The sequence below is a fragment of the Sarcophilus harrisii genome, chromosome 4, assembly GCF_902635505.1.
Source record: "Sarcophilus harrisii chromosome 4, mSarHar1.11, whole genome shotgun sequence".
In the NCBI taxonomy this organism is placed as follows: Eukaryota; Metazoa; Chordata; class Mammalia; order Dasyuromorphia; family Dasyuridae; genus Sarcophilus; species Sarcophilus harrisii.
This window is the reverse complement of record NC_045429.1, coordinates 89,891,882-89,899,023: the sequence shown is the minus strand read 5'-3', so window position 1 is coordinate 89,899,023 and position 7,142 is coordinate 89,891,882.

The window sequence follows — 7,142 nt, the reverse complement described above, 5'->3', positions numbered from 1 at the left end:
TATGAATCGAATTTATATATATAATCTAATTTAGATGTGCTGTAATGTGCAAATTTTATACTTTTTAATGAATTATAATTTGCTTTCACTGGGACTTTCGCTTTGCTTCTGTTCTGCCTGAAATCAGTCATTGATCTTGGGAGCACCATCTTGTAAGCTGTGTGTGTTAACTACCAGTCACAGATTTAACTGAATGAAATGGAATTGTTCCCCCACCCCATCCCAAACAAAGAATTAGCCAACTTCATAGTTGACTCAGTGTCTGATTCATGAAGTTATTCCTTAAACAAGTTCAGTTTCATTTTTATCTTCATAATCCTCAGGGTTAGCACAGTGCCTGGTGCATGGTACACACTTAATAAATGCTGATTGGTTGATTGATGGATTAATTGATTCAAATCTTTTCAATAGATAGTGCACCCCTGTTTCTGCGAGCAATTGTAGTTCAGCACAGGTGCCAGATCCTCAGGGAGTAGATTTAAATTGGAAACATGCATTTTTGTCATCACTATTCATTACAATTCACACCAGTTAAAATGGCACTTCTGGTGGAAGATTGAAATTTGAAAGGTCATATGCACTTCTGAACTCATGGAAAATATTTTATTTTGTATAATCCTATTAAGGAAGGAAGGTTAAACTAGGTAAAGGGCAGATAGTTGATTCTAATCAAAGAGCTTTAAACTTAAGTCAAACTTGCAGCTTGTAGCTGTTTCTGATTGATGGCCAGAGAAAGGAAACCTGATATCAAGCATTGCTTTTTGTAAGGAGGAATCCTATGAGTGACAATGAAAAAACACCATCTTTGGAAAACTAAATTAATTTGAAAGTCAGAGGTTCAGACAGCAGCATGGTGTAATCCAGTGGGGCACAAATAGAAATGTTTGAGTCGGGCACAAAAGTATACATAAGGATCTTTTCAGGCAACATATTGATTTAGAAAATCACTTATTGACATGTTCTATTGTATTTTAATTAATTGTTTCCTAATTACATTTTAATCTGTTTCCTTCTCTCAGGTATCAGGGTCACCTGATTGACATTTCTGGTGTAGAAAATGTAACCCCTGCCCATTGATATAGGACTTTCTTCTTATTGGTGGAAATGCATGCCCTTAACCTAGGTGAAGAACAGGGCAGAGTTAGTGAGAGTAGGAAAGCTCCAGATGTCATCAGTCTTTTTTTAACTTTTGGAGGCTTCTGGCTTCCAGCTTCAAAAAGGAAAATGGAAGAGGGTAATTTTACTTCGAGTTGCTGAAGGAAAAGACTGAGATAACATGAATGAAGCTGGCAATTTCCACCATGTCCTCATTCCCAGTTTGCTACTCTAGAAACTGTGGGAAGTGTTCCTTGGGGTGAGATCGGGTACTATCTCTTGGCTAAGCTAACTTATTTGGCTCCTAATGGGAAAGCTCTTTCTCTGTGTATTATCTGGTATATATTCTCGTAAGTTTACCTTCTTTGATTTCTGTTTTGCTATGATTTGGACAAATGGGTTTCTTTGCTATTTGCTATGTGTGTTCATTGTAGAATGGTATTTGTTGGGAAAGAGGTAAAGCCTTGGATATAGAACTTGGCTCTCTATTTCCTTTCACCCCATATAAAGTAATCAGAAGTTAACTTGAACCTGATGATATCCAATAACTAAATCGCAACTCAATGTAATTCTAGCCTAATATCCCTTCTCTGTGAGGAAAGCAGAGGACATCTCGAATCAATTTCTTGCTCCTCCTCCTGGCAGAAATTAATATCTTTCTTGGAGAAGGGTTGGGGGAAAGAGCTTAACTATTCCTATTTTGTCTCTCCTTTGAGTTCCATCACAGTTCTGCCCACAAGAGCCTCACCACAATTGTGCTCTTCCCATCATGTGTGTGTTCTTTATTCCTACCTTTTGCATCTTCTCTCCATGGCTAAAGAATGCTAGAACTGGAAACAGCAAACTAGATTTTTAAATTCTAATTCTGTTGTTTATTGCTTATATGACTTGAGGAAAAACACTTACTTTCTATGTTTTCTCTTGTGTAAAGAGGAGTTGATCTAAATGATTTCTAAGGAACTTCCTATGATTGGAGTTGGAGTTCCTCTATGATCTTTTTTTTATTATTTGCTTTGTTTGGCTATAATTAAGAGTACTGGGACATTGCTATTGTTTGATAATTCCATTAGTAAGAGGTGCCTATAATTTAGATGGTTCTTGCAGTTTGAAATACTTCCTAAAATTCTCTGGGCTGAAATCTTGGCAGGCTTTGAGAAAGCCTGAAAAGGAGAGGTGAACATCATGAAACTTTACATTTATATAGCCACAAAGCATTTTGCATATTTTAACACTCTAATTTTTGCCCTCACAAATTTGGGTAACTATTTTATGGTTGTGGAAACTTGAGACTTAAAGGTAAGTGACTTGCCAAGACCACAGGATAAATAAGTTTTGGGGCTGGGGCTCAAAGAAATGTTACTTACTCTGTAGTTTCAAGGTTTAAACAAATGCTAACATATACCATTGGTTTGCCTGTGTTACACAGAATAGGAATTTTCTTTTTATCCCTTCTGGTAGTTAAGAGGGCCAGCTACATAGGGCATATTCGGGAGTTGAGATTTGGGGCAAATTTGACAGGTGATTTCACTTATGGTCATTAGGCTGTGACTACAGCAGACGTAAGATCTACATAGGCCTTTTTGGAGCTAGACCTCATATTGCTCCTGGCAAATGTGTACCAGATGTGTCTTTTTTACAAATCCTGCTTTTTGCTGTGTTGCAACACATGTCAGCAAGTGGGATGTCTGTCTCCATTTCTCTCTTCTGGAGTCTGCAGACAGCTTCCAGGAGCTCTTCTGCGTTGTTAGTGCTCTCTGCAGAGCTGTCTAGGCTTAATTGATTTCCATTGCCATTCACTCCTCTGAGACGAGTGAATGATGGATGGATGAGGAAATAGGCTACTTTAAGTACCTCATAATCATTGCAATTCGAAGAAGTCATTGTCTGCTTGTTTCTAGTTTTGTCACTTAGCAAAGCTTGGTCAGGAGTTTGGAGTGGGGGAATCCATATCCTAATTTATACATGATCAAGATGTGCTACTCAGCCTTTCTATATCATGTCAGTCATTCAACTGGAATCACCAACTGTAATTCAATTCAATGAACCTTTACAGATATAAATATAACATAGGCTCCCATCCCCACTCCCACACCTACCACATACAAGGGAAAGTAAGATAAGGGTAAAGCAAAAGGACAGGTAACTTTTATAAGAAACGTGTGGATAGAGAGATTTATATCTGAGGTAAGACTGGAGAGAAAGAGTATCCAATTGTTGAATGGTAGAAACAAAAATAGTCTTTATTAATCAATTATGTGCAAATCACTGTGCTAACTGCTGAAGATGGAAATAAAAAGTAAGATAGCTCACATTCTAAGTGGGAAGGCAAGGAGGTTTTAGCTGTGAGTCTGACAAAAAGGTCCTTTGGTCCTTAGGGTGCAGTGGCAAAGTAAATGTCAGTGCCTCCTTCCACTGATAAAAATAATTATCAGTCTCTGATGTTGGATCAGTTGAAAATGCCACAAGACTTTGGTGCCAAGAATTTTACTTTCTGGGACTATATCAGGTGTGGCTATAATACCTGGTGGAACAGTTGCCAGACTCTACGGTCACAAGGGTTGAATCTCAAACTAAAGGCTTTAGGCAGTGACTGGAAGCCTTGCTATTTCAAAGGCTTTTGGGTTCGGAGTCCCGGACTCTCTCTATTGGGGTATGAGGGAAGGTGACTGTAAAGGTGATGGTCATTTGCCTTACCTGGTAAAAGTGACTTCCTGGGCCTCCCTTATGATGCTTGCTGCTCCGGGTAGGCTACCTTTGCAGGTAGCATCCGTTAGGCATTTGGTGGAAATTGTTGACTTTTTTCCATTAGAGTTGCTTCCCTCGGTGATGGGAAGGGCAGAGGGGTTGGGCTCAAGGCAGCAGTGGTGTTCTGGGTGGTACTGCGATCCCAGGACTATCGTGCTTATCTTATGGCACCTGGCTAACAAGATGTTGCTAGGAATGGTGGCCAAGCTAGATCCCTTCTCCACAATGATTTCTTCCCTCAGTGATAGTTGTAGGGGTCTGGGCTGGAAACAGATCCTATCATTCTTTAGCAGGAATGTGGGAAACATAACTATTCCCAGAGCTTTGGGGGTTGCCTTTCTAGCATGAAAGGTGCATTGTAACGAAGGTGGTAATGGTTTGAATTGCCTGGCAACATGCTGTTGCCTAAGATTTCCCCCCCACCAATCATCAAAGAAGGCTTGGAACTTTTCATTTTTTATATTTTTGTATTCAGGCAACCATTTAAGTTCCTTTAGGCCAGTGGTTCTCAAAGTATGGTCTAGAAAATCCTGGGGATCTCTGAAACCCTTTTAGAGGGTCTACAAATTCAAAAATAGTTTTTGTTTCCAATATGGTAAATGTCTATAAATATAACCCAGATAAACAAAAACACTTTGGAGAGATCCTCAATAATTTTTAATAGGATAAAGATACTGAAAACGAAAGTTTGAGAACCACTGCTTTAGCTACTGAACCAATCAAGTTTCAAAGATGGTACCAAAATTTTTTTCCCTGAGGCAATTGGGGTTGACTTGTCCAGAGTCACACAGCCAGTAAGTGTTAAGTGTCTGAGGCCAAATTTAAACTCAGGTCCTCTTGACTTCAGGGTGGGTGCTCTATCTATGGTATAGTAATACCAACTAGCTGCCCCTAATTTTTTAAGAAAAAAACTAGCCAAATTTGGTTGAGGAGATAAATAGGGTTAATTCATTGTTCCCATTGGGGGAAGCCTTCATGTAGGAAGTGATGTCTGGGTTATGCCTTGAAGCAAGTAAGGAATTTCAGTTTGGTGCAGTAAATGTCATGCTGGGCCTGGAGTCAGAAAGACTGAGTTAAAATCCGATCTTAGACACCTAACTGTGTGATCCTGGCCAAGTCCCTTTGCCCAGTTTGTCTCAGTTCCTCCTAGGATTGTTTTGAAGTTCAAATTAATTTCATTTGAACAAATTACTTACAAAGTGCCTGGCACATAATGGGCACTATGTAAATGCTTATTCTCTATTCTCTTTGTCTTTCAACAGATGAAGTTTAGGAGATAGAGAATTTATTCCAGATATGAGGGATAGTGTCAAGAAAGGCACAGCATTGAGAGAGTACAATAAAAATATGGGTCCAGTTTGGCAGGAATAAAGACTATGTGAAGGTGTTTAAATAGCAGCATGACCTAGGAAAGGACAGGTGGGTTTAGAGATGTTTCCTTGTCAAAGTACGTTTATGCTTTATGTCACGGGCAGCATCCTCATTCCATCACTTGGAGCAAGCCCAACAAAATAAACTCAGGACAAGCAGCATGAAAGTTTTCCTGTAAATAAATTTTGAATCCCTGGAGGAGAGCTAGTTACTTGTCTCATTTTTTATCTGTTCCATTTGTATTTCAGTTGAAGGTTGAGGGATAATATTAGTATGTTTTGGTATATGAGACTGTGGCAGGGGCTGGGCAGGGAAATGTGAGATATGGAGGTACTTTCCTCCATAAATACTTCGAGTCCCTTTGTTTTTAGGGAAGTTGCCATCACAGAGGCAAATTGGAGAAGAGTGTTGCCAGGGGATGAAGCATGCATTCTGATACCTTCCTATTGTGGCTAATTATTTATGCTAACCCAGCTTTTTCTCATTTGCTTGGTTATTCTTACTAAACCAGGTTTGTTTGTTTTTTTTAACCTGTTGTTGGTATCCTGTGAATTTTTGGTATACAGGGAGAAAGTTCTCATTGCTAAACCTAGTTATAGCTCTGTTAATGAGCAATGATGGAGAAACCAAAAATTTTTAACTAAAGAAATGATATAATCATAGTGCTCATAACTGCTAGGAACTTTCAGGTGTATAAGAAAGATTAATTAAATTCCATGGAGAAGTTAGATCAAAGAGGAAATATAATGCTTACTTTTCTTAATATTTTGCAGACTCATTCCAGTAGTTTTATTCAATCTTAAATCTTCATTGGTCTTGGAAAATGCATATTCAACTAATCAAAAGGATATAGAGGCATAATTTCCCTGGGCTGTGATTTTTAAAAGCATCATTTTATCTTAGAGATGCTTTTTGAGGTTGTTCAGCATCTTCATTCAGTTAGCTCCCTTTTGTCTATTCTGTTCCCTCATTAGAAAGTAAGCTCCTCGAAGGCAGGGACTGGTTTTCTTTTTGCTTATGTTTTTATCCCCTGTACTTAGAACAATGCATGGCACATAAAAGCACCTAATTAATAAGTACTTTCTTCATTCTTTTCTAAGGCTATAAATTGAAGAAGAATTACAGATCTCCATTAGTATAGGGAAGTTCTGTACCCTGATGAATCAGAAGTTTGGTCAAATGAAATAAAATAAACAGGTTACAAGATTAATTTTTTTTCTTAATTGAGGACCTGTAACCTTTTCTTTTACCCAACAGAAAACAGAAGTAGAGGGCTCTAGAGGGAACTAAAAGGCATGGCAGCTAGGCAGTATGGTGAAAGACCAGACCAGGAGTCAAAAAGACCCAAGGTCAAATCCAGCCTTGGTTACTTGCAAGCTGTATGACTCTAAGCAAGTCACTTAACCTCTCTCTGCATCAGTTTCCTCATATGTAAGATGGGGATAATAATAGCATTTATCTTTCAAGGTTGTTGTGAGGATAAAATGAGGTAATATTTTAAAGCATTTTGCTATATAAATACTAGCTAAGTTGTAATGGTTTTGGTGATTGTAGCTATGGTTATGGTTGTTGGAGAGCTGCCTAGGGTACCACAGGATAAATTGCTTGCCCAGTGCCAGACCACCTTGATTCCAATGTCAGCTTGTGTCCTGCTTTCTAGAGCCCCCAAGTTGGGGTGACAAAATGTACCATTGCTTTCTTGAGTCCCCACGCCGGGGTGATTAAAATATCCTGCTTTCTTGAGCCCTCAAGTTGGGGTGATTAAAACATATAGTCCTGGTAGAGAAGTGATGAGGCGGAACTCCTGAGGACGGTGGATAAATGGAATCCATTTATTTGAAGGGCTTTCCCCTTTTTATACCCTCATACCTTAAGTAACAAAAACACTGGGCATGTGCCCAGTATATACTGCGCACGTGGGACCACATAAA